The sequence below is a fragment of the Mus musculus genome, chromosome 13 (genome assembly GCF_000001635.26).
Source record: "Mus musculus strain C57BL/6J chromosome 13, GRCm38.p6 C57BL/6J".
Taxonomy (NCBI): Eukaryota; Metazoa; Chordata; class Mammalia; order Rodentia; family Muridae; genus Mus; species Mus musculus.
Window position 1 is genome coordinate 9,092,986 of NC_000079.6, and position 26,808 is coordinate 9,119,793.

A 26,808-nucleotide genomic window follows, 5' to 3' on the forward strand; every position below is an offset into this window, starting at 1 on the left:
CTCCCACAAAAAAGACCCAATACAGGAGAGTCAAAGATGGTTCTTCCAAAATGCACTCTTCAGTATTTGAAAAATGTTCCTAGAAACCAATGAGCAGAACCATGGTATGGTATGGTATGGTATGGTATGGTATGGTAACCATGGATATTGTTCCAAGAGAGCTTTTTCATTCGGGAAAAATTCGTATGGCTTCGAATAATGAATTATAGACAGTAAGCAACCGGCGAATAAACGCAGATAAGTAGGCAGCAAGTTTTAAGTAAAGTAAATGTAATATACGTTTTTTCTTTTTTTTTTTTAAAAGAAAATCGATAAAAGAAGGGTTTTAGTATTTTCAATTCTCTGGGAAGCGACAAGAGCAGGTTTCTTTGCTTATCCAAATCATTCTTGTCCCATACTGAAGTCGGGGAAGCTGTAGAGAAATGCCGGACATGGGTCCAGGTCCTGGGGACAGCGGGTCCGGAGCGAGGGGTGCGCTTTCAGGACGCCACCAGCCTGGGACGCCCCACACCCCAGCACTTGCTCATAAGATGCTAAGCTGCCTACAACTGGCGCTCCGACTGCTACAGGGCGGGGCTTGCAGAATGGGCGGGGAGAGACGAGGTGTGCGGCGCGCGCAGCAGCTCAGGGCGGGGCGGGGCGGGGTGGGGCGGCGCGGGGCGGTGCGGGGTGTGGGGGGGGAAATTGGCGTCGTGCGCGCACGCGCCAATCACAGATGCCGCGAGATGGGTGCGCGCCGAGAGGCCGGGGGAAGTAGAAGGGAGGACTCGCGTCCCCTCTTAGCCAATCGCTACGCAGCGCCTCCATGACGCTAGGCTCTCCTGGGCGCCAAACGCCAGTCGGCGGGCCGGGTGGGTGAGGGCGCCGGGGTAGGGCGCGGGGCCGCGCGGGGGTGGGACTTCCGCAGGGCCCCGGAAGTGGGATCTGTGTGTTCTCATGCGAACGGGAAGGAGCGTTGGGGATCTGGAGTCTCGAGGTTGAGACATTTTCGGGCCCGAAAAAGGAAGGATCGGCTGCCGTCGCTGCCAAGTCCGCGCCCGCTCTTCTTTGCTGTCTCCGGCCCGGCCCGGCCGTGCCGCCTTTTCTTGCCGTCTCCCTCCTCGGCCGTCCCCGCGTGTTTTGCGCGGTCGCCGGGCACCGGGGCTGCGGCGACGAGCCCGCGGGCGGCCGGTCGGGCGGGGCGGGCGGCTGACAGGTGAGCGGGGCGGTCCTCGGTCACCGACGGGGCGGCCTCCCTCCGCGCCCCGTGCTCGGACCCGCGCCTCCACCAGCCTGTCACCGGGCCGCCATCTTCCCGGAGGGACGGGGCCAGTGGCGGGCAGGGCCGGGCCCGGGCGGGGAGGGGAACGGCACAGGGCCGGGCTGGGGCCGGCGCTGGGGAGGACAGAAAGAGGGGCAGTGCCGCGGAGGGAGCGGCAGGGCAGGCTGGACTGTGGCCCCGATAGCCCGGGGTAGGCTGGACCTGGGAGGACCTGCGGGCCGGGGTCAGACCTGACTGACACGGCCCTGGCCGGGGAGGACTGGAGCGAAGTGAGACGTGTGCAGAGTCTTCCCGGAGGCCGCGTCTCCCAGGCTCTTGGGGGTTTGCCTATGCAGCCCGAGGAGAATGGGCTGGGGTCGCAGGCCACCATCGCCCCGAGGGCAGGCGGGCGGGCCCCGGGGACCCGCAGTGCGGCGCCCGGGGCCTCGCCCCCCTCGGTCCCGCCGGAGACCGGCCAGACAGCCGCGCTCGCTGCTGCGGGGAGAGGTGGCTCATTAGGGAATCGCATTCCTTTAGAACCAGGAAGTTAGGATCCTGTTGCTCGAGTGTGTGTTTGGAATGCTGCTCCCTTTTCCCCCATACACTTGATAGACTTGAGCGGGTCCGACTTTGAGATAGTTAAGAAATAAAAATTAAATGTGAAGACTCATGGTAACCGGCCAGGAACCTCTTAACCACCTGCTTCTCAGTGGTGTATAGTAGAACATGAAGTTTGTTGAGTTGAGGTCATTGCATCTTGTGACTTTCAGTGAATGTAATCTTGTTAACCCCCTCGTTTTTTGGTGTAAGGTGGCTTTGAATTTGGACTGACTCGAAATGTGAGAAAACGACCCGGAGAAAAATGATCTCAATCTGCCTTCCATTCGCGACCTTCTCACTGGCGTTGGAATACTTTGTTTTAATCATAAACTGAAACTTTGAAGTTTTCCATAACTGAACAAACGGGAGGGCTTCCCATGGCTGCAGTGGAATTAGTTTGTAGCACACAGTCAAACAAGGGAGTTTTAAATAGAGGCAATAGCAACTGCATTTGTTTCTTTTAGGATATTTAGCTGCTTCCCTTTTCAAATTGAGTTGAATATTTAAAATGCACTTGCAGTTTGTTTTGAGTTGGTGTTTGCAAGACCACAAGAGGAGAAAAGGGTGATGGTTTTTGTTTTTGGTGGTCTTTTAGTATATTATGTGCAATTTCTATACTTCCCTAACTTGGTTGGCTTCTCTTATTTACAGTCAGGGTTAATTTAATTGAGGCTTTTTTTCTTCGTGCTTAATATACCAAAATCCAGTATTGTAATCAAATTGTACAAGAAATAGTTTAAGGAGATTTGTTGGGAATTGCTAAAGTAGAATGCTCTCTGAAAGTTTATTTTTTAGTTAGTACATTTTCCCTTAAAACTTTAACTAGTTAGAAATATATTTCATCTCATATTTTGAAAACTAATGTGACTTGAGTTGACTTATTTATATGGAACGGCATGGCTTCTTAGTCATTAGAAGCTATCCTGAGCTCACCTTTGATTCCAGCACTAGGGAGGCAAAGGAAGGGAGGCCAGCCTGGTCTACAGATGGAATGTCAGGGCTACACAGAGAAACCTATCTTGAAAAAAACCAAAAACAAACAAACAAAAAACTTACTTTCTTGGTGACTAAAATTTTGAAAAGTCTCATAAGACTGATGTAAGCATGAAGCATGCAGATGTTTGCTTTTTGCTATTTTTATTGTTACTGAATTCCTAATTTTGATATTCTGCCTTATAGGTGGCAATTTTAATTTATTACTCATGTCTTGATCACGTGTCTCTGTCATAGAAGACAGGTTCTGAGACAGCATATAAGTTTGGAGAAGGGAGCTATACTATATGTGAGTAGGCTCCAGAGAGAAAATAGATGATTATAATGGGTGTAGAAGTTTGCATTCATTTTTCCACACTGTAGAAGAGCAGCTGAAATGAAGTAGCTGAAATTTCATAGTAATGCTTTGGGGGCTTGTCCATTTTGTAAAAAAGAAAAAATCCTGAGATTTGAAGAATTAAATATATGTGACTTACCTAAATATGTACAAAGTTTGACAAAGATGTATTTAAACTCTGTGGAAACAAATATTTCACTTAACCACCTGTTTTCATGAAGAAGTCTTCACAATGTTATATGAAACGAACTTCTGAATGTTAAGTGAAAGTCTGTATAACAGTTTAATGGTGATTACAGTAAACAGTGCCTTCAAGAAGCAGCAGGCACTCAGAGTTACAAACACTTTTAGACATGGCTCATGTTAGCAGCCAAGAAAGGGCTGATAGACTCCTCTCACTGTCGTTTTTATGTCATGGGGCATTCACACTTCTGCTGAACTATGAACTAGGGTTATAGTCTGGATCTCTTCTTCTAGTGAGAAGTGATGGTCTTTTATGGTCTGCTGCATAGGATGAGGTTAATTCCTGTGAAGCCCATTTGCTCTTACAGAGTTAAAGGCGGAGTTTACAGTATTTAACTAACATACAGTGCTGCTGTCGATACTTTGAGATTAAAGTATATTCCTTCCTTAATTTTAGATTAGTAGAAGCAGAAAAATTGTATCTTGTTGTAATTTCCACCATTGAATCATTTTAACCTTAAAATGCAGATGTTGGAGGTGAGTCTGTTAAAAAGGGTTAGTGCTGCAGTTTGCTTATATTATTTCATGTGAAGAAATCTTGTTTTGTTGTAGCTTGTTTTTGTTTTTCTGTGAGAGTTAATTTTAGAGTACACAGTAAGTGAGCCCATTACAGGGTTAAATTCATGAGAACCCAGTTTAGTTTAAATGTTTTCCCCTGATTTACTTGGCAGTTCAGAAGACTGAACCCTGGTACTTGGTTATGCTAGGCAAAATCTATACTCCCAACCCTCTTTAATAAATTAATTTTTTTTTTTTTTTTAAATTAAGGCCAAAAAAAAATCACTAAGTTACCCCCAGGCCTTTATCTTGCTGTCTCACCTGACAGTAGCTGGGATTACAAGCATGTACCCCCAGGGCTAGCGAGTTTGCTCTCATTGTTAGACTTGTTGATGTTTTGGAGCTGACGCTCTCTGCAGTTACTGTAATTAGAAATGGATTTTCTTATTAGGGCATGGAATTGGAATAGCAAGCCTCTAGATTCCCTTAAGAAAAGGAAGGAAGGGGCCCTTTGTTCAGCCGCTGAGGACTCTTGCTCTCAAGCCTGCCTACCTGAGTTCAGTCCCTAGAACCCATATGGTAGGAGAGTACTGATTGCTGCAAGTTATCGTCTGACCTCTGCACACACAATAAATACATAAATGTGAAAACAAAACCAGAAGAGAAGGAAGATAAAGTCCGACTTGGAAATATTCCCCCTTAATATTGCGCCTTTCAAGCTGCTTTATTTCCCATGTATAGGTGTCTTTCTTGGAATGGGGAAAATTATTAGGTGTGCTTCCTTGTTTTTTGGTCCTTGCTCTCTTCCCCCACACCTCTTGTCTCTGTGCCTTTATAAAGTCTGTCTTTGCACCTCTTTTGTGGAAGCTGTCATGACCCCTATTTGTATTGGAGTGATGCTGCTGAGTTTGTGATCTTTTTCTTCCTTGCTATACCTACAATCCTGGCTAACTTCTGAGGCCTAGGCATTTAACATATGTCGTACCGAGCACAAATGAAAAACATACTGCTATTTTTTTAGAGGTAGCTTAATATTCACTGATACAAGACTCGGTTGTCACTGAAAATATCCTTTTGAAGTTTGTGTGCTAAGTCTTCCTTAAAGCTTGTTATTCAGGGTGGTTCTTATTTGCTTGATCAAAATAAAGTAGTCCTGTGTTTACACAAGCTGTTTTGCCATCTCCATCCAGATACTGCCTTTCAGGCACATCCTGGTTGCTTGACCCTTCCTAGAAACTTATCAAGACTGCTCTAAGATCCGTGACTTGCCCACTGTAACCTACTGTACACTGTTTCTTCATTGTCTGCTCCACCTTCTAAGGCCTTCTTCTCATCTGTTCCTCCCTTCCCCCACGGTGCTGCTGTCTTGGCTCTTGGTAGTTTCTTTGCTTGAAATTGGATGCTTCATCCCACTCCCCAAAATGTAATTTTTGTTTTTAAGTTTTGCTTAGTCTCTTAATACACTGAATAATTCCTGAAGACAACGCTTGAGGAACCATTGCCAGTGTCTGAGTTTAGACTGGGTGCTTCCTATTTGTTGCGTCTTACTGACTACACAACGCAGGGGCATGCTTATGGGGAAGGAAGCTTCTGACTTGGTTTTCCCGCTTGAAGCCCTGGTGTGATGAGAGATGGAAGCATGGCTAGGGACATCTCCCAGGTGTGTGAAAGAAAGAAATCGCTGAGCATGTCTGCTAACACAAATGGACACCTGAAAAAGGATACATTGTCAAGTTTCTTTTAGCTTATAAAGTTACTTTTACAAAGTTTCATCTGACCTTTCATAACTGTATGTAATGGATAAGATGGTTTCGGAGCAGAAACTTAACTCCCGCACCTCAGATTTCACTGTCTGCTAGTCTTTAAACATAACCACTGGAGGTAGGTTTTTGTTTGTTTTTCTTTCTGTCTTTTGCTTTAAAATTAAATTATTTTAACAAAACCCAAGGCAACTATAGTATTTCTAACATACTTTTGATATAGTATTAATGTCATGTACAGTGGCATTCAGATGCTGGTGACAGCTACATGGTTCCTTAATAGTTACAGTTGTGATATGTATTATGTCATGTGGCTCTCTTATTTCCTTTTCTTCCTGTACTTTTCCTTCATTTTACTTATGGCACTGTAACATGCCATAACAGTATTTATTTGTGGTCTGTTTTCTGTACTCATATAAACTCCTTAACATATACAAGGGGTTTTTTAAAAAAGTTATTTATTGGTATGAATCCAGTTCTCAGAACTGTATTAGACACATAAAGTGCTGTAAATGACTTGTGTGTGTGTTGGGGGGTGTGGTGCTGGGAAGTAAGCCCTCTTTGTCTCAGGCAAGTGCTCTAGCGTTGCTCCCCGAGGAATTTAATAAACCCCAATCTGTGATGATGAATAAAGCAAAATATCTGGTCTTCATTTGAGTGTACCTCGTGTCCACTAAAGCAGGAGTGCAACCACTTAACCCAGTAAGAGTACGGTGTCCTACAGGTCAGAGATGTGGACCTGGAGGGAAGTACTGAGAAAAGAAAGGAGCCGAGAGCTGCATTCTCAGAATGACGTTGTAGTCATTTTGAGGTGGGCAGGAACAAAGAGCATGTGACAAATTAATGTTGAAATGGCTCAATGAGGTGAAAAAGCCGGAAGAAGTAGGTGGTGACTGCTCTTACAGGGCCTTGGATGTCCCTGTGTAGGTTGAGGATTTTGTTGTTTATCCTGAGAACATCAGGAAACTCTTGGAGTGTTTTTAAGTAGTGCATTGCATGATCAGAATTGGCTTTTAAAAATAATTGTTGGGAGCTGGTGAGGTAACCTGAGCAGATTAAAGGTGCTTCCGCCAAACCTGACAAACTTGAATTGACCCCCAGATCCCACCTGGATGAGAGGGAGAACCAGTTCCTGAGAGTTGTCCTCTGACTGCCACATGGATGCTATGGCACGATCCCATAGACATCTATAAGTAAAGATAGTAAAATCGAAACATTCAAGAAAAGACTTGTTCTGCTTTATGGAAAGTGATATGGAAGAGGCAGTAATAAGCTTACAGACATGAATTTTACTTAGGGGCAGAATGCAGATTCTTTTTACTTCCTTTGGTCATAGTTGAAAAGGCCCAGTTCCAGTCTACATGGAGGGTAACTTGCTTAGATTCCTTTAGTTTGTGTTGTGCAAAATCATGTAGGCTTAAAAAGTAGCATAAAAATATGCCTTAACTCTGCTAGTATTTGTCAGTTGTTTAAAAGTATGTTGTTGAGATTTTATCAAGGCTAATTAACATTCCTTTTTAAATAACATCTCCGAAAAATGGGAACATTTGTTTTCACATTTCAGAAAGTTTTGTATTTCTATTGTGGGCTGATTACAGTACAGGCTGCAAACCCCTTGGCCATCTTGATGTAAAGTTACAGGTGGCTTCAATGATTATTACTCTTGGTGAACAGTTTCAGCATTGATTTTAAAAAATACCTTGTACAACCTTCCTGTCGGGAAGAGCATTTTAAAAAATGTTTTTAGGAGGTTAAAAACATTTGAAAGACAACGTATAATATTTAAATTTTCTGTCAGTACGTCTCAGGAATTCTACTTATGTGAGTACTTGGTTTTATTCTCAGTCAAAACTGCACGGCATAATCATTAAGTCCTGTTACCTTAGTGGTTGACACCCATACTTTCCCAGTTATTGCCATCATGCCAGAATGCAAATTAGTATTGGCCTTTAGCAGGTCAGTGGGAGTACAGACCAGTTGGGTATATGAGTAATTGGTGAGTCAGCAATATTTGTCTCTTTTTACACCTTTGGGGAGGGAGAGAACCATGAGGAAGACCAAAGGGTGGAATACAAGGAGCTGTGTGCTCAGTGATGGGTGTGTTCTGTACTTTTGTGCAGGTCTTATGTTTGTTTGTATTGTCGATAAACTTAAACCTCTTCTATTGACAATGCCCTTCAGGAGCGGCCAATAAAGGATGAATTCAATCCAAACACAAGAAAATTGGAGGTGGAAACTAGAATTGCCAAACACAAAAGTGCCAGAAGCACTCCGAGTCATAGAATCTAAATCTCCATGATGTGGAAAATTCAAATTGTTTCTACAGAATACCTCCCAATTCAGAATGATGGTGTTTTAATTTCAATCAAACCTAGAGGCATTCTTGGTGTACTGTGCCTTTTAACTTCAGAATATTGAAAGTACTTTTCATGGTGGTGGGTTATAATATCTAGATCACATATCTCATGAAGCACATGAGGTTACAGTTCAAGATAGAAACTGTACTGATAGATTTGCATATCCAGTGTATACCAAAATAATGTCAGCTCAGTTTTATGCAGAGGCAAAAGAAATTCTGGGTGCCCAGTTTTCAGTTTATGTGGAGGTGTCATTAAATTTATTATAAAGAGTAATTACCAAATGCTTAATATTAACATAGCATTCCATAAGTTAAGTTCATGAGTTTAATATTAATTAACATAGCATTCAATAAGTTTCGTTCATGAGGTTTCTTTTTAAACAAAGAGCAAGCTTTGAAGGTTTTTTGTTATGTTTTTTTTTTAATTTAAGATTTATTTATTTATTTCATGTATGTGAGTACACTGTCACTGTCTTCAGACACACCAGAAGAGGGCATCAGATCTCATTACAGATGGTTGTAAGCTGCCATGCGGGTTGCTGGGAATTGAACTCAGGACCTCTAGAAGAGCAGTCAGTGCTCTTTACTGAACTATCTCTCCAACCCTGGTTCATGAGTTTTTAACTTTGTTGTTGTTATTTGTCTGGAATTACTGGATGCTCATATAGTTAGGTGAAAATTTATATCACTTTAAGGTATTAAAGTCATTTTCTGAGATTTCGAGTTTTGTTTCGTCTACACTCTTGCCAGTTGGAATTTGATAACTAGTTATCAGTTGCCAAAAAACCAGTATCTTATAGGATTTTAGAGTTCTGAAGTCCACAGAAGTTATACTTGGTTGGAAATACAGCTAGCTGGTTAGTGACAGAGTTAGGACTGTAACTCGTTGCATTCCAGGATCTGGATATAGAGCTAGGACTGGCTCATAGTCTTCTGGCTCTTCTCCAGTGTGAACCCACCCCAGGCTCACTGCACTCTTTAGCTACATGCTCAGTCAGAACACTTGCAAGCCTGTAAAACCAGCCTTGGCATTGGTGAAAATATTAACTTTATTTTTGTTGCAGAATTTCAAAGAACCATTTTAATTTTTAAAGCAAATTTTTAAAAAAATATTTATTTGCTTGGGGGTAGGGTAAGTGGGGTAGGTGCCTAGAGAGGCCAGTGACATTGGGTCTACAGGAGTTGTAGCTACAGGCTACGGGCTACGGGCAATTGTAAACTGCCTCATATGGGTGCTAGGGGTGGGACTCAGGTTCTTTGAAAGATCAGTATATGCTCTTAATCTTAACCACCATTTCTCCAACCCTAAAAGCATATTCTTAAGGAAGCTTTAAAAAAGATTGAGGTAGTGTTATTTGTTGCTTATGATGGGGTAGGTTCTGAAATGCAGTTAGACTGTTTAATTATTACTATATTGAATACCTCAGAATGCTTAGCACAAATAGGATAGGCTCATTACTTCACATAGCCTTTTGATATAGTCAAGGCTTACAGTGAGAGATGTGTAATACATAACCTGTGCCTATATAACATGGCATGCTAGCTGGGCGTGGTGGCAGAGGCAGGCGGACTTCTGAGTTTGAGGCCAGCCTGGTCTACAAAGTGAGTTCTAGGACAGCCAGGGCTACACAGAGAAACCCTGTCTCGAAAAACAAAAACAAAAACAAACAAAAAACAAACAAACAAACAAACAAAAAGCATGGCATGCTATTTTATAGTAAGATTAAACAAATAATAAATGGTATAGTCAATAAATAGTGTAGTAAATAAATAAACTAGTAAGAATCATTTATTATTATCTGTACATTATTGCATGTGTTTTTTAAATACCTGGTACTACAGTAGGTTTGTTTACATCAGCATTGCTACAATGGTGAGTAATATGTTGCAATTAGATATGTTACAATAGCTACAGAAGCAATAGGCAATTGGAATTCATATATGTGTGGGTGTGTGTGTGTATACACACACACTTTTTTTTTTCCTTTTTAATTGTTCATTGGAATTGAGGTAAGGTAGTGGCAGGGTTTGTACATGTGAGTACGGGTGCTCACAGATGTCAGAAAGAAGGTATCAGATCCCCAGGAGCTGGAGTTATAGACAGTTGTAATCCTCTTGATGTCAGTGCTGGGAATCAAATGCCAGTCTTCTACAAGAGCATCAAGTACTCTTACTGAAGTGTTTCTCCAGGGGCCCTTACCCTGAATATGGTAATAAGCTCCTATGTAATGTATAGAGTCACCATTATGTTTGCATTACCTTTAACTTTATGTTGTGTAGTACGTGACTGTATGTATGTATTCAAGGAAAATTAAGGATTTTGTCATTCTAGAATATCTAGCATCCTTGATTCAGATTGTGTTGTGATTTAGCATCCAATTCATATAATATAAACAGACTAGATTATAGTTTACCTTTAAGAAAGAGTATCTCAAGAGAAATTCATATAAATTTTATAGTATTCTTACTAAAGTATTCATACAGTTGTTCATTTTAGTATCCTTGGTGCTAACATAGGAACATATGTATAGGTTCAAAGGTCCAATGTCATAGCTTGCATTTTTGTGCATGGCTTTTGTTAATGTTTTTAAAGGCACCGGGTTTCATTCTGTAGCTCTACCTTGACCTTGTACTCACAGAGATCCCTGTGTTTCTGCCTCCCTAGTGCTGAGATTAAAGGTGAATGAATACAAAGCCCAGCATCCATATTTTTTAAAAGGAGAAACTTGACCTAGAGGGAATGTGAGTTTTTGGAGAGCTTTTCTGTGGTTTTGTTTGCTGTGTTCAAGTCAAACAACTGGTGTGTGTCAGGATCTCAGTTTAACAATTGGTTTCCCACAAAATTAGAGCGTTAAATACATTACAATAGCGCACAACAGTGTGCTTGTCTTATAATTCTGAAGACTGAATGAATCTATTGATTTGTTTCTCATTCTTCAGAACACCTGAGGCCAGAAGACAGTTTGCTCTGCATTTTCCAGTTCAGAAAGACAGAAATGATGATGTTTTCTAGTTTCATACTTTGAAGCCCGTAATGACAATACTTAACCCGTTGCCAAAAAAAGAGAAAAGGTCTTGTTTCAACATCTTGGATTCGGATGATACGATAATGTATATCTGGGGCTTATGCGAGATGCGAAAGCTGTAGCCAGGTAGGGACTACACATCTTAACTCCTAGCATTCAGGAAGAACAGACAGAGGACTCTAATTTAATCCTAGAGTGTCTTACATAACAAGACCGTCTTAAAAAGAGAAAGACGGTTTAATGTTATCATAGAAGCTGCAGGTAATACCGCACTGAATATTAGTAGTAAACAGTTGTATTGATAGGAAGCTTCTTTTTTTAAAGAACAAAACAAAACCATGGTTGTCAAGGTTGAGCTCAGATCCTCTCACTGGTAGGCAAGTTCTTATTGTGAGCCACACCCTATCCAATTAATTGGAATTAAGAATACTGATGTGGATTCTTTGCTAAAAATTGATTATGTGATGCATATTATCTACTAAAAAGGGAGTATAATCCTAACTGCCTTGAGTTGTAACCCACTTGTGAAATAGAAACGGACCTTTTACAGTAAGTACTAAGCCAAAGTAAGATTTGATTCTGGTTTATTTTGGAATGTCAGTTCTTTTTTTAAATGTTGTATCGCTTCTGTACATGTTAGAGGATATTCATTATGGTTTTTGTTTTGTTTTGTTTTTCGAGACAGAGTTTCTCTGTATAGCCCTGGCTGACCTGAAACTCACTTTGTAGACCAGGCTGGCCTTGAACTCAGAAATCCACCTGCCTCTGCCTCCCAAGTGCTGGATTAAAGGTGTGCGCCACCACGCCCGGCTATTCATTATGTTTTGATAGTACCATTTACACTTTGGCAAACTTTTAACATGTCTGCAATTGCTATGCTTACTACTTGAAGACTGTAGTTTGATACTGTGGCTTTGTGAGCAGTGTGGTATTTCAGTACTTCAGTAATCTTACGTAGACACATTATGTACCAGGTACTTACTGTATTGTCTCCATGTTCTAAGACGTCCTCACAGTGCTGTTGATGAGAAAACCCAGGGGAATGTAGTTGTTGTGCCTGGTAGGGAAGGAGTCCAGTTCCCAGGCAAGTGTTCATCGACGCACTTCCTAACCTATGTCCACTGTGAAGGAGTCCAGAGAATTTGGAGTAGTTACTTGATTTTTCTGAAGAATTTAGTGACAATTGGAATATAGAAATGAAGCCTATTTGAGGAAAGGCTAAAATGTATTTGCATGTTTCTAGCTTGGTCATTTATATTAAATATCTTTATAGTGGGATAAGCTTTGAGCAGATTTTCAAAACAGTATTTTTACTTGCTCCTCCCATACAAATAATTACTTTAGTATGTGCTTGCTACTAAGAGACTTCTTTACTGATTTGTTGTTTTAATATTAAATTAATTTTTAATGTCACTCTTTGATATGTAAGTCTTAGACCTCAAGTGCATTCTTGTGCCCACACATGCACATATGCATATGCATGCACACTAAACCTAGAGACTAAAATGAAGATGAAAATTGATTCAAAGTAAATTTACCCTAACTTACAACTGCTGTCTTTTGTGTGTAACCCATCAACTGGAGTAAAGGCTTATTTGGAACCATCTCATTTCCTGTGTTTTCTATTTTAATTGCTAGGCAAGTCTTCCCACATTTATTTATTAGACGCACACTTAGTGGGATTCTACTCTATTAGGCCCTGTTAGGAGCACAGTGTGAACAAGGCAGGCAGGCTGGCAAAGATGTCTTTCCCTGTGACAGAATTTTGGAGTTGATCGGATGATCATAATTTGCTATGTCGTATTCCAGGGTAGAAAGGGCTAGTAAGAGACATAAAATAATGAACTCAGGCTTTGATGGGAGGAAGAAAAGTAACATCCAAATAGCTGCTTATATATTTGTACTTCATCCCAAGGGCAGGCTAGAGATTTTGAACTCATCTGAGGAGGCCTATGTTTTAGGAAGACCAACTTGCCTTCTAGAATTCTAGAAGGTGTAAGGAAACTACGAAGTTAAGATAGTTTCAGAGAGATTGGCTTTCTGAAGAATTTAATAACAGTTGGAATTTAGAAATGACCCTTTTTCTGAGAAGAGGCTACAGCAATCTAGTTGCAGGTTTTTTATTGGGTTGTTTGCATATCCTTCAAATAGGGGTTTTATGTTTTAAAAGAGCAATAGGGTTCATTATTTTAAACAACTGATAGATAGGAGTCAGGCAAACCATAAATATTTGACTGTGTGTTGATTAGATAGCTGTATTGAGATTTAGCGTGCAGTTGTGAACTAGCCTTGTGGAAAGTGAACACAGGGACATGATTCAAGAAGAGGCAGAAGCTCTGAGCCACCTCGGTCCCGATTGCACTTGCCAGATTTGGTACTCTTCCTGTGAAATTGTGGGACCTGCCGAATGCTGCCATATGGCTGCTAGGCACCTCCTTGGCAGGGGTCTTTCTCCTGGCAGAGTTATCTCTTTACCAAAGCCGTATAACCTTGTTCACATTGACCCTCTGCTACTGCAATTACATAATTTAATTACTGTGAATGGATACTGTGTCTTAGAAATCAAAGTAGTTAAGAGAGAATTTTGAATGTTTTCATCCACTAAAAAATTGCAAATGGAGCTGGAGAGATAGCTCAGTGGTTAAGAGAACCAGCCACTCTTCCAGAGGTTCGGAGTTCAATTCCCAGCAACCACACAGTGGCTCACAACCATCTGTAATGGTATCTGATTCTCCTTTCTGGTATGTCTAAAGACAGCTACATTGTACTCACATACAAAAAATGAATAAATAAATCTTTTTTAAAAGTTTTAAAAAATTTATAAATGTTTGTAGTGGAGGGTCTGGGGAGATCACTTAGAGCACACATGAAGAAGAGTTGGCTCAGCAGTTAAGAGCACTTGTTGCTCTTGTGGAAGACCTGGGTTCTATTCCCAGGACCCACATAATGCCATCCATAATGCCAGTTCTAGGAGATCTGCAGGCATGCACTTGGTTCACATAGATGCATACAGGCAAAACATTAGTACATATAAGATAAAGTAAACAAAATAGGAAAAAGAAAAACTGGGTGTATAGTGTTGTGCTGGTTAGGCCAGCTCTGGGGAGGCTGCGAGGAGGATGTGTGGGGTTCATTGCCGAGTCAGCCTGACCTATTTGGCAGTCCCTGTCTTGAGGGAAGGAGCATCTAATGTGGTTTTGAGGGTGACATGAAAGGTTGTGTCCACACACAACATACACACACAGGAGAATAGTCCTATAAATGTTGTGTATTTAGATAATTTTCCATCTGTACTAGATGTGCTTTAAAGAAACAGTGATGTGTTTTGGCTTATGTAAGAAGAACATCAATACAAGGACTGGGTCTAGGGCAAAGATCAAAAGAAAGAACACACACAAGTTCAAGTTAAGTATACACACATTAATTTTTGTAACTACCTATTTGCTTTTGCAGTTCCTTTTAATTGCATGGGATACAGAGCCTCTTACTCTGCTTAGCACACAGGAAGAACATTTCAGGGTGGTTAAGAAAGAGTAGCTACAGAAGCAGAAGCACCAGGCCAGAGGGGGAGAAGGCAGAGCAGACTCCTGCTGGGCTGGGCTGGGCTGGGCTGGGCTGGGCTGGGCTGGGCTGGGCTGGGCTGGGCTGGGCTGGGCTGGGCTGTGGAGATCTATCAGTGGTATTGCAGGGGAGAGATTGTTAATGGCTGGTGAGGCTGGAGAAAGGAGCAGACTGAGAGGTTATGTTAGAGAGACTGGCTCCCAGAAACAGGGTCATCCAGTCAGGGTTGACTTGGCTCCTTTCATTTCACACCTCTTTTCTTTTGAGTCAAGATTGGGTTACTTTAAAAAAAAAAAAAGACTTCTTTTTTATGTATGAGTGTTTTTTCCTGAGCATATGTATGTGCCCAGTGCCCTTGGAGCCAGAAGGAGTCAGATTTCTTGGAACCTGTGGCCTGCTATGTGGATGCTGAAACTAAACCCAGGTCCTCTGCAAGTGCTCTTAATGATTGAGCCATCTCTCCAGCCTTAGGCTTTTTGAAACAGTTACAGCAGGAAATGTTGAAGCTGGGGAAAGACAGACTAGGACCCAGACTATAGGTAGGGACTCTTACAGAACCATTGCACCTCCAGTTACTTGTTTGGCTTTTTCTCAAAACTTTTTTAATTTAGGAACTTCTGGGAATAAAAACCCATTCACTTCGTTTGTTTGTTTGTTTGTTTGTTTGTTTGTTTTTTCCCCGAGACAGGGTTTCTCTGTGTAGCCAAAACCCATTCATTTTCATGTTTACCTTTTTTTCTTTTTTTAAAAAACCCCATCATATCTAGTCTATATTTAGGCACCTTGTCTTTACTTAGGAGGTATATATATATATTTTTAAGGAACACAGGATTATAATTGCTAGGAAATACTTCCACTTCACTGAAATATTAAATATAGATACTATATCTACATACTTTTATTTATATACAAACATTAAATGGAGAAATAAGGTTGCATATTCATATATATCTTAAAGTAAGATGTTTCATCATTTATAATGCTGTTAAGTGAGTTATTTATTCAGTTGTTTATTCAGTTATTCAGTCTCACGTTGTTTCTTATGCTGGCGTTGGACACTAGGGTGCAAAGTATATCCTGCTCCTCCCAAGTAGCTGGGACTGCAGGTCTAGCCTCTACCACTCAGCTCATTTTAGTGTGTTGTTTGCTTTGCTTTGCTTTGGTTTTGGTTTTGGTTTTTTCAGATAGGAGACCCATCAGCCTCTGCCTCTCGAGTACGAGGACAGGTATGCACCCACCTTGGCATTTAGTGTTTAAGGAAGGCGATTTGCATGTTCATGAAACAAGACTTGAGGAGGACATATAGTCAGGACTGTAATTTAGGCTCTGAAGAAGAAGTTGCCATTTCTGTAACTGCCATCTGCTTTGTCATCAGCAGGTAACTACTCCCTTCTCTAGAGCTTCATGCTCTGGTGGGTTTCACAACCTTCATTATACATTAAAGGCACTCTTGCTTTGTTTGGGTTTATCGACTGATTCATATAGATTAGAAGTATTTTTTTTTTCCAAGTGAAGTTTTGATTGAACATTCTAAGAAACTGGAACATTTTAGTATTTGGATAATCTTCCTTGAGATAAAAAGGTAAAAATACTGTCGGTTTCGGGTACATTAAAGTTTTTTTTTTGTTGTTGTTGTGAAACTAATCAATGTGTTACAGAAAAAGTGAAGACAGATGTTCTAGCAACTGTAATAGGTATTTAAGGGCAGTCTGATTGATACCAGCACTCCATTGCTTCCAGGATTGATTGGCCAATCGACCTGGGTAGGTGGATGGTCCTTACTGTTCCTTGTTTGTTTCTCTGAAGTTGTGTGTTCAGTTGAAGAAGATGACTTTTGCAGTAGAGCAGGACTCATCTTTGGTGGAGATTCTCTCAGTAGTTGTGTTCTCTTGCTGAACCTCCAAACCAGCTTTGAATGATGAGAAACCTCAGGTTTTAGGTCTCAGCTTTATTCCTGAGAATAGACATGCCTCTGAGCAGAGCAGGCTGCAGTATCTCTAGCTGTTTTCAACTCTAGCTTTCCCCTTCTTTAAATGCTCATGTCTAAGTTTGCTTAAAATTTCAACCTTCACTGTTTGTCGATTGAGAGTCTTAATTGTAAATATACATTGGAATGGATGATGTGCAGCCTTCGAAGACAAAAGGTGAGGTGAATAGAGATTTTTTTTTCCCATTCAACAATTGATGATGAGTTCTGCATGGTAGATTTCTTTAACTTTTTATTATTATTATTTTTTAATCATTTTATTTGTTACATTTCAAATGTTCTTCCCCTCCATGAATCTCCCCCACCCCCTCCTCGCCCCTCTAGAACTCCTCTAGAGATACCTTAAGAAGGTATCTTAAGGGCTGGAGAGATGGCTCAGTGGGTAAGAGTGCTGACTGCTCTTCTGAAGGTCCTGAGTTCAAATCCCAGCAACCACGTGGTGGCTCACAACCATCCGTAATGAAATATGATGCCTTCTTCTGCTGTGTCTGAAGACAGCTACAGTGTACTTATGTATAATAATAAATAAATATTTTTAAAAAAGAAGGTATCTGAAGCTTGAAGGTCTTCTGTAGCCACTGATTGTGAATCCTGTGGGACAATGTACTAATGTCACTGTCTTGTTCATTAGAACTCTTTGTTTTCAAATGTAAATGACTGAAGACTTTTGTGAGAATTGTCAGTGGTCTCAAGAAAATGTTCATCTACTCAAAAAAAAAAAAAAGTTAGTAAAGCTGCCCAGTGAAAGAGTGATGAATGTAGAGCACAGATAGAAGCAGTTGGAGTCAGATAGCCGTGCCCTTTATAAGGAGAGTTGTAATCCATGTGAAATGTTGACCAGTTATTTTTTTCTTTCTTTGGATTTTATATGTATTTTGTTTGACTTGTTTGAGACATGGTCTAGCTAGGTAGTCCAGACTAGCCTCTAACTTAGGATGCTCCACCCCTTAATATCTGGGATTACAGGTATACACCACCCTATGTTCATCTTCTTAAAGAAATGGCTTGAGTAAACAGAAGCACATACATTAATTGGATTGCAACAACAGTGACAGCAAATGAGCAGGACCAAGTAACAGACTGAGCTCAAAGCCATGATGGAGGATGACTCAGACAAGCCAGGCACAGTTGGATTGTTAATGGAAATGGTTGCATACTGATTGCTAGGTCAGTCATGCCAAACCATGGGATAGTAAACCTAGGGAACAGTTCTTTTTTTTTTTTTTTTAAAAAAGTCGTCAATAAACAAATGTCAATGTATTATAAGCAGGCTGGGTTTGAGAGACAATTGACTTTTAACATGAGGTTTATTTAACATTTTAATTAAACCCCTTTCCTCTTTTACATACTTTCCCAATTTCGGTTAAGTCAAAATAATTGTATTGTCTTAAACCTTTTAGAGACGTCAAGTGTAAGGTATGGCATTTCCTGGTAGTGGTATTTCCCTAATGACCAAGAAAGATATGTGAATCAGTCAAGCCTGAGATAATCCTAGTGGGGTTGTCTCCTTTTCTGCCTGGCTTTTCAGACTCATGTGAAATTGTGTGAAGTGTTTGTAGAAACAACTTTTTTTTAAAAAAGATTTATTATTATATCTAAGTACATTCTAGCTGTCTTCAGAGGCACCAGAAGAGGACATCAGATCTCATTGCGGATGGTTGTGAGCCACCAACCATGTGGTTGCTGGGATTTGAACTCAGGACCTTCAGAAGAGCAGTCGGTGCTCTTAACTACTGAGCCATCTATCCAGCCCTAGAAACAACTTTCTCATGATTATTGGGAGAGGAACACAATACAGAGTAAAAGGAAGAGGTTTTTCTGAGGGGTGAAGGGCTCCATCTTGCCAGGCTGTGATTGCCCACATGGTGTAGCTTTTTGGAAGCAAACTTACAGAGCCATTTACATTCTATTACAGCCACATGCAAAATGAGAGATAGGAGTCACTCCCACTCCCAAATCCTTCAGGGGATTGTTTTAGGTTTCCTTATAAACCAATACTGGAGTGGTGGTTCGGAGTTTGTCAGAATATTAATGTGTAATATGACATCTTGCCTAACAGGCTTACCTAATGAGATGAACCAAATTCTCAGGGTTTTTTGTTTTGTTTAGTTTTGGTTTGGTTTGGTTGGCTGTTTTATGTTAAGAAGAGTGCCGACTAAAAAAAAAAAAAACTAAAAGAAGTGTTCTTTAGTAATTTGTGAATGAAAATGAGGACATGATGGCTCCTAGGTATAGTTGAGGAGAAGTGTTTATTGTGGATATGAGGGAGAGAACAGCCAGCGGCATCTGGAAAGACTGAACCAGGCCATGTGGCTTAGGGTTTCTCTGCTGTGAACAGACACCATGACCAAGGCAGCTCTTTTAAGGACAACATTTCACTGGGGCTGGCTTACAGGTCAGACGTTCAGTCCATTATCATCAAGGTGGGAAGATGGCAGCATCCAGGCAAGCATGATGCAGGAGGAGCTGAGAGTTGTACATCTTTTGAAGGCTGCTAGAATACTGACTTCCAGGCAGCTAGCATGAGAGACTTACAACCCATACCCACAGTGACACAACTACTCTAACAAGGCCATACCTTCTAATAGTGCCACTCCCTGGTCTGAGCATACAGAATCCATCATACCAGGAGAAAAGTGGTGCAAGTGGGCCAAGAGGCCCAGGGCAGAGTACCAAGACCCCAAGAGAGTTTGTAGTCAGAATGACTGAGTTATTATAGGAATCAGAAGCTGGGGAAAAGGAAATCTGGCCTCTGGCTGGAGAGGTGTAGGGTGGGGTAGGGTGAGAAGTGCTGGGAGGAGCCGTAGGTACTAAGTGGAATCTGTCTCAGGTTTCTTTGGGACCTAACAGTATTTCACAAAAGCAGTCATAAGTTCTAAATTAGATTTTTATTAGTGTGACATTTAAAAATACAATTTTATTTGGTATATTTCTTGTGAATTGATTACCTTTCCAGTCAGATTTTGCTAATAAATTGTTCTGTCTGTGTCTGATTTTATCATCCCTCTCCCCCAGCACAAACAACTCGAATCCTACCACTAGCTGTTTCAGTAGAAGCACAGGTGTGCGTGCATAAAAGGAAATTTAAAATAATCTTGAAGCTTATTGGCCATGTCTGATTAGGAGTACACCTGCGCTGGGTGCCAGAGTAAATGTACAATTAGGTACTGTACTGAGATTGGGCTCATTCTTTCATCTGCCAGTATCTTTGAATAACACATTTACTATAAGAATACTCATTAAAGAGACTATTATAGAGGTACCAAGTCTGTAAAAACAAAGAGCTAGAATAGCAGCCTTCCTGGAGACAGCCATCTTTTCCTCTGTACATATTTCCACTATCAAAGATGAATTCTGTATGTAATCTGTGAGTTGAAAGAACGAAGCAGAGTTGCCTCCCCTGAGGAACTCTACATTTTATGTAGAGTATGTGTGTGTACATTGTGCGTGTGTGTATGTGTGTGTGTGTGTGTGTGTAAAACCAGAATACACATTTTAGATATGTCAGAATGATGCTGACAGCCATGAGAGAATATGATCTAGCAACATGGAGCAAATGAATGAGACACTCCAGTTCCTATTTTGTCTCACTTCCTTACACCTCCTCTCTAGAAATAGAAAAATAATAACACTAAAAAATAGCCTTCTTTTCAGCCCTACAATGCTAGAGTTTTATTTTAATAACTCTCCATTAGAACTGCTTTGACAATTTTCCCCCCTGATGAATTTACTTAGTTTCAAAGAAGTCAGAGTCTAGTAGGTAAACTGTTTCACTTATAAATACATTTGGACATTAAAAGTAAAAACAATTTGGCTTTTAAAATTGATTGCCCAGGGATCCACACAGTACTAAGGCAGGTGTCCAGTTGTGAAGAGCCTGTTTTTCTTATTCAGAGAAAACTGTTTACTTACCTAGTTGAATATTATTCATTTACTATTTTTTAACTTGCAAAATTTATTTTTGTGTGTATATGTAGTTGCACATGTGTGTGTGTGTGTGTGTGCGCCTGTGTGGCCCCAACCCATGCCAGGGTGCATGTGTAGAAGTGAGGACAGCTTTCTCGAGTTCTTTTCTGCCACCCTGTAGGATCCCCAGAGCAAGTGAAAGCATCAGGCCTGTGCTCAAGTACTTCCACCCTCTGAGCCATCTTGTTGGCCCCTCACTTACCTTTTTCTTCTTTTTCCTTTTTGGTAAACTTTTAGAAATTAAGTTGGAGTTCTTGAACGTGACTGTATAGTAGCGTCTAGTACTTTCCTTGTGTTTCATCCCTTGGTCCCAGTCATGAGACTGAGAAGAGACTTGGTAAACGTCATTGTATGAATGCTGATGGTGAAGGACATAGAGTACTTACTTGGTCAGCACTGTAGTGAGTCATTTGTGTTTGAGTGATAATGAAAGATGCATCAGTGGACTGAGTTGTACTGTTGGATCCTTGCTACAGTGTGTCTATCTGTGCAGTGTGCAAGAAGTGAAACCTCAATCATACATTGTCAATCTCTTTGCTTATTTCTTTCTAGTTTTGTTTTTTAAGTAACTACTAAGTTATGTGAATTTTAAAAATCTAGTTACAACCTTACTGTTTATCATTTCATATCATGGTTTTTTTTTTGTTTGTTTGTTTGTTTGTTTGTTTTTTACTTTGCCGGTTTTGTCAATTTTTAAACCGTTGTGATTGATTGTACTAGTTTCTGCTTTTCTGTAGTTGAGTGTCTTATTTCCTTTTTATGGCAAAAGCCAACACAATTATTCTTCATAAAAATGGTTTGCAGCCGGGCGTGGTGGCGCATGCCTTTAATCCCAGCACTTGGGAGGCAGAGGCAGGCGGATTTCTGAGTTTGAGGCCAGCCTGGTGTACAAAGTGAGTTCCAGGACAGCCAGGGCTATACAGAGAAACCCTGTCTCGAAAAAACAAAAACAAACCAAACAAACAAAAAAATGGTTTGCACATTTCCTTTGATTTCATCAAGGACACATTTTAAGTATAAATAAATGTGACATTTTAATTGAGTATCAGTAATATCTAAGCCATATTTTCCTTAGATTTAAATATACGAAGTTTTTACTTTTGAGTACAGTTTCATAAACCTCACTCAGCTGACCTGTACTATCTGGTTTCAGCAGCCATTGATCTGCCGTCCTTGTGGTTTTGTTTCTTTTTCTCTCTTTAAATTTTATTAGCATATTTAAAAAGCAAATTCCAGATTGTATTAGTTTCCCATTCTTACGACAAACTGCCTAAGAAGTAATTAAAGGGAGGGAGGGGTTTCTGGCTCTCAGTTTGAGGCCATACATTCCATCTTGCAGGAAAGGCACTATATATAGCAAGACCAGGAAGTGGGAAGAATGCCTAGAGTTCCAGTTTCAGTGATAAGACTAAGAAATGGCCCCAGTCAGGATCTGATTTACAGTTTTATCTATAAAGTAGGATAAAAATCCCTCTGGTCTCGGGCTCCTAAATGCTGACATTGTAGCCATATGCCACTATGTTAAGCACTAAACTCTTTAACATCTTGGTATTTTTAATGATTAATTTTTTTACTAATTAATTAATTTCATGTATGTGAGTATACTGTCGCTGTCTTCAGACACACCAGAAAAAGGCATCAGATCCCCATTACAGATGGTTGTGAGCCACCATGTGGTTGCTGGGAATTGAACTCAGGACCTCTGGAAGAGCAGTCAGTGCTCTTAACCGCTGAGCTGTCTGTAGCCCACATCTTGATATTTTAAAAATCATTCATTCTTCATTTACTGAGGCTTTTCTCTTGATGACTGTTTTGTCATGAAATATTGATTAATCTGGGGGGGGGGTGGACTACATAACTGTTTCCCTTAATAATCTGTAGGATAATGAATTGGTGTCCTTACAGTATAGTGGTGATGTTTTTAGCTTTCAGGGACTTTTAGATACCATATTTCATATACATTCAAGACCTTTGCCTCTCCTGCTGTGGCTTTAGTGTTCTTGTAGTGTAGCCACACTTACTATGAATAGTTTCCTTACTTTCATATTAAGATATCCCAGGTTTATCTTTTAAAAAACAAAAACAAAAGCCCAACCTACTTGGTGTCAGACAAGCTGGTGATAGCCCTTTAAACATTTTTTTTTCCTTAATATTGAGACTCATACTCATTCTGGCACCAAACATGCAAGGCAGCTGAGATTGACCTTGAACTTCAATTGTCCTGCCTCCATTTCCTGAGATTATATAGTAGGTAGTACAATTCGGTACTACCACACCTAGTTTACATGGTGCTGGGAATTGAACCCTGCATCCCGGATCCCCTTTGTCTTCTTACTGAGCAGCCTGTTTGCTTGTGCATGAATGCTGTTGTGTGGTATATAGTTGTATACATGTACACATGTGTATGCACATCTGTATGTATGTGCGTGGAATTCAAAGGTCAAAGGCTTATCTACCCTTTTTGAGAGACACAGTCTCTCACTAAACCTAGAGCTCAATGATTAGCCTACAGTAATTAGGCTACTGCACCTAACTTTTTATGTATGTGCTGGGGGACTGAACTCAGTTCCTCACTCTCAATGCTAAGTACTTTGTTGCCTGGACTATCTCCCCAACTTGAAGCAGCCTTCTCAGTCCTCAAATAAAGACTGTATTAGCAACAACAACAACAAAACCTGAACAAGGTACACACACACAGTTAAAATTCATTAAAGCCCATAATGGCTGTAGAACAGTCATGAGGCGTGAAAGTAAAGTGTTTGCAGTTACAGGTTAGAGGAGGGAGGACTGGAGAAGGGCTGGGAAACGTGACTAAAGTGGAAGAGGAAAGAAGAGTGAGTTTTTAAAAGTTCACTTAGCAATGAAAATTTTAAAAAGGATTAGATATATATGTGGGGAAAAAAAAAGGCATGATAGCTCTTAAACTCAAAATACTATTCAAAGTATAGTAAATGACCTGTTGGAGTGGCTTTTTCTCAGTTCTCCAAAATTGGACTCTTCATGGTGGGCGGGGTGGGAGGGGTAGGAGTTGGGGGTGGGGAGAGTGTCAGTTAAACTGGGAGAGTCTTTCTTACAATTTATATTGGTGCTGAGCCCATGCTAGACAAGTGTCGTGTCTGTCACTGCAGTTCAGTAGCGTCTGTGCTTTGTGCACTGGGAGCCTCTGATGGCCACACTTAACTGTGTAGGCTGTGAGCTGGGCAGGTTCTCCCTCCTCCCCCAGATGCTCTGAGCCTGACTCTGGGGTGCTCTGGAATCAGGGAAGCAAACAGCACTGAAATCTGTACACGTGCTCTAGGAGATACAGCTTTAGTCCTCTGCAGCTTCAGTGCTCAGCTTCTGCTGCAACAGCAGATCTAAGTCTCCAGAGGTTAAGGCATCCCTGCCCCAGGGCTTGACAGATTTGGATGAGACTATCCTGCTCACTCCCAGATTGACACTAAGCCCTGTGCCACTTAGGTTTTTTCACTCACATTCTTTGAAACGGTGTTTCTTGTTATTCTGACTCTTGTGATTCTATTCTGACACTGTGATTCAAGACCAGCTTCATCTTAAGTAGTTTTCTTTTTTGTCCTTTTTCTTTCCATTTTATTAATTATTTATTTACATCTCAAATGTTGTCCCCCTTCCTGGTCCCTCCTTCCTAGTAGTTTTCTTACATACCTAAATCTGCCCTTCAGAATTGCCCTGACTGGGCTAGGGAAATAGCTGACTTTGTAAGAACACTTAACACACACACAGCATGAGGACCTGAGTTTAAATCTTAGGCACTCACATAAAAAGCTGGATATGGCCATTCACACCTGTAACCCTAGCACTGTGGGAGCCAGAGACAGGAGGGTCACTAGGGTTGGCAGTCACCCTGCCTCCACATTACTGAAACCCACTCAGTCTCAAAGGTTTAAGACAAAGCGTACATACACATGTGCATATGGATCCACACATCTAAAGCAGAGAGCTGCCCTCCCTCCAGCTTCTTTGATTTTTTTAGAGGGTGGGTTGGGCAAATACTAAGTAGTTTTTCATTGCTCAGGTGATTTAGGATAATCTATATGACTTATAAAATACCTGTTTAGGGCTGAGGATATAGGTAAGGTGGTAGAGTTCTTGTCTGTTATGCACAAGGTCCTGGGTTCAACTCCCAGCACAGCATAAAGTGGGCATGGTAGGGCATGCCTGCAATCCGAGCATGCAGAAAATGGAGACTTTAGAACCAGAAGTCACAAGTTTTCTGACTACACAGCAAGCAAGGTCAAGGACAACCTGAGCTACAATCCTTAGGGAGTCATGGGGCCTCAAGAGTGCCCACTCCCACATGGTAGGTTGATCACAGCTGCTGTGGGCTCAGGAGTGTTGTGGCCATGCTGTGCCTAGCAGAGAGCTTTCCTAAATATTTTATCCTTTCTTTAGGTTCTTACAGTCTTGAAACTATCTTCTATGAGGTGACTGTGGATGTCCCATTGGTCATTGAAACTGTCTTCTATGAGGTGACTGTGGATGTCCCATTGATGACTGAGTGTGCAGCAGTCAGTGTGATCACTGTGACCACTGTGAGTCTGTAGTTACTGCTGCTCGCTGCGGGGGGTGTCTCTTGTGCCAAAGTTGACAGCTTTTGCAAAAGCCTAAGAGGGAGAAATGATGGGCATATCATAGCAAAATTAGACCTATAGCCCCCACAGGCCCAGCTCTGACCAGGCTTGATGAGACCAGAAGGGATTTCCCCCCTGGAGTGGAGTGGGTCTCAATACCAGCCAAAACGAAGGGGACATACCTCTATTTTATTAGCAGGGCATACCCTACCTAACAGGTTGATGATATACCATGAAAGACCCACCATAGAGTAAGATTGTTCATGACAATTCTCACCCTGGAGCCTGGGTAGCCCATTCTGGTACTATAGAGGCTACCTAGGGAGAAAGATTTTTAATCTCAGTTCAAATTGATTTCTCTGTGACCTGCAACTTAGATCATGTGGCGTCTTCAGCAGTAAGGTCATCTAGTCCTGGTTGGCAGTCAACCACTGTGGCAATTGCCTGTGTTGTTTGATATTCTCAGATCTTCCTGACCAGCGACTTGGGAGGTGAGGGAGTCATTGGGGACTCTTCATTTCATAACCTATGGCTTCTGAGAGTTAGATTATCTACGCAGTCAAGTTACTTCAGTTCAACTTCTTATTTTTAAATCAGCTTACCAAGTATCCGTAAAGCTTTTTCATAGGGTAGGCACCCTCCTAATTCCCTCCTGTTTCCTTTTCTTCCATTTTTCTTACTTTTTTTTTTCTTTCTGTTTTTTGTTTGGTTGGTTTTTTTCATGGTAGTGTTTTTCTGTGTAGCTTTGGCTGTCCTTGAATGCGTGTGTAGACCAGGATGACCTCACACGCAGAGAGATTTGCCCGTCTCTGCCTCCCAAGTGTTGGGATCAAAGAGGCGCAGCACTTCATCTGGCCCTTCTAACCAACCACCCTCAGTCTTCCCACTTCCTAGTGTCCCCTCCACCCAATAGCATATGTGTTCTAACACTACCCTCCTGAGATTGGCTGTTACTTACTCTTAAATTTCATTTCTTTTTTTCAGTCAGGATCTCATTATGCAGCCCTACCTGGTCTGGAACTTGCTTTGTAAATCAGGCTGGCTTCTTAAAGAGATCTGCCTGGTTCTGTTCCTCCTACCCCACCCCCCAAAGTTTTGGAATTAAAGATCTATGCTAATATGTGTGTGAGAGATTGCTTTTGATTATCAAATAATCTCCTTAATAAGAGTGTTAGAAATTAGAACCAGGTTTTGGAGACTAGAAAGAAGCATTAAAAAGAAGGAAAACCCCTCTACATCCTTAGCTGTTGGAAAAATGCGCCCAAGGCAGCTCACATCTCCAGTTCTGGCCTCAACAGGCGCTAATAAGTACAGACAGACACACAGGCAAGACACTCAAACACATAAGTAAATAAAGACAGCAGATGACAACAAATGCTGGTAAGGCTATGGGGAGAGGGCCAGCGGACATGTGAACTCGTATATATCCATTATGAAATTCCTCAAAATAACAGTTTAGTATAACCTGACTACATGGGTCTGTGTATACAAGTCAACACACAGTACTCACTCATCCGTGTTTATTGCTGCACTTAATGGTCAAGTAATGGAGCCAGCCTAGATGGCCATCAATAGATAGCCAGCCTAGAAAATGTGGTACATAACAGAATTTTACACATGAAATCAAGATATTCCAGGAAAATGGATGC

General features: G+C 41.2%; 1 protein-coding gene across 4 annotated transcripts in view; it reads left to right on the forward strand.

Moving 5' to 3' along the window:
• Positions 1-667: 667 nt before the first annotated feature.
• The window catches only part of Larp4b (La ribonucleoprotein domain family, member 4B), an 80,799-nt gene continuing 54,658 nt past the window's right edge, over positions 668-26,808 (forward strand). For 2 of the 4 annotated variants that reach the window (NM_172585.3, NM_001311117.1), the window contains exon 1: positions 896-1,195. The gene's annotated coding sequence lies outside the window, so the exon portion shown is untranslated. Of the gene's footprint in view, positions 852-895; positions 1,196-9,599; positions 25,121-26,808 lie in introns of those variants that run through there. The other 2 variants (XM_006516476.3, XM_006516477.4) reach the window with 2 other exon arrangements.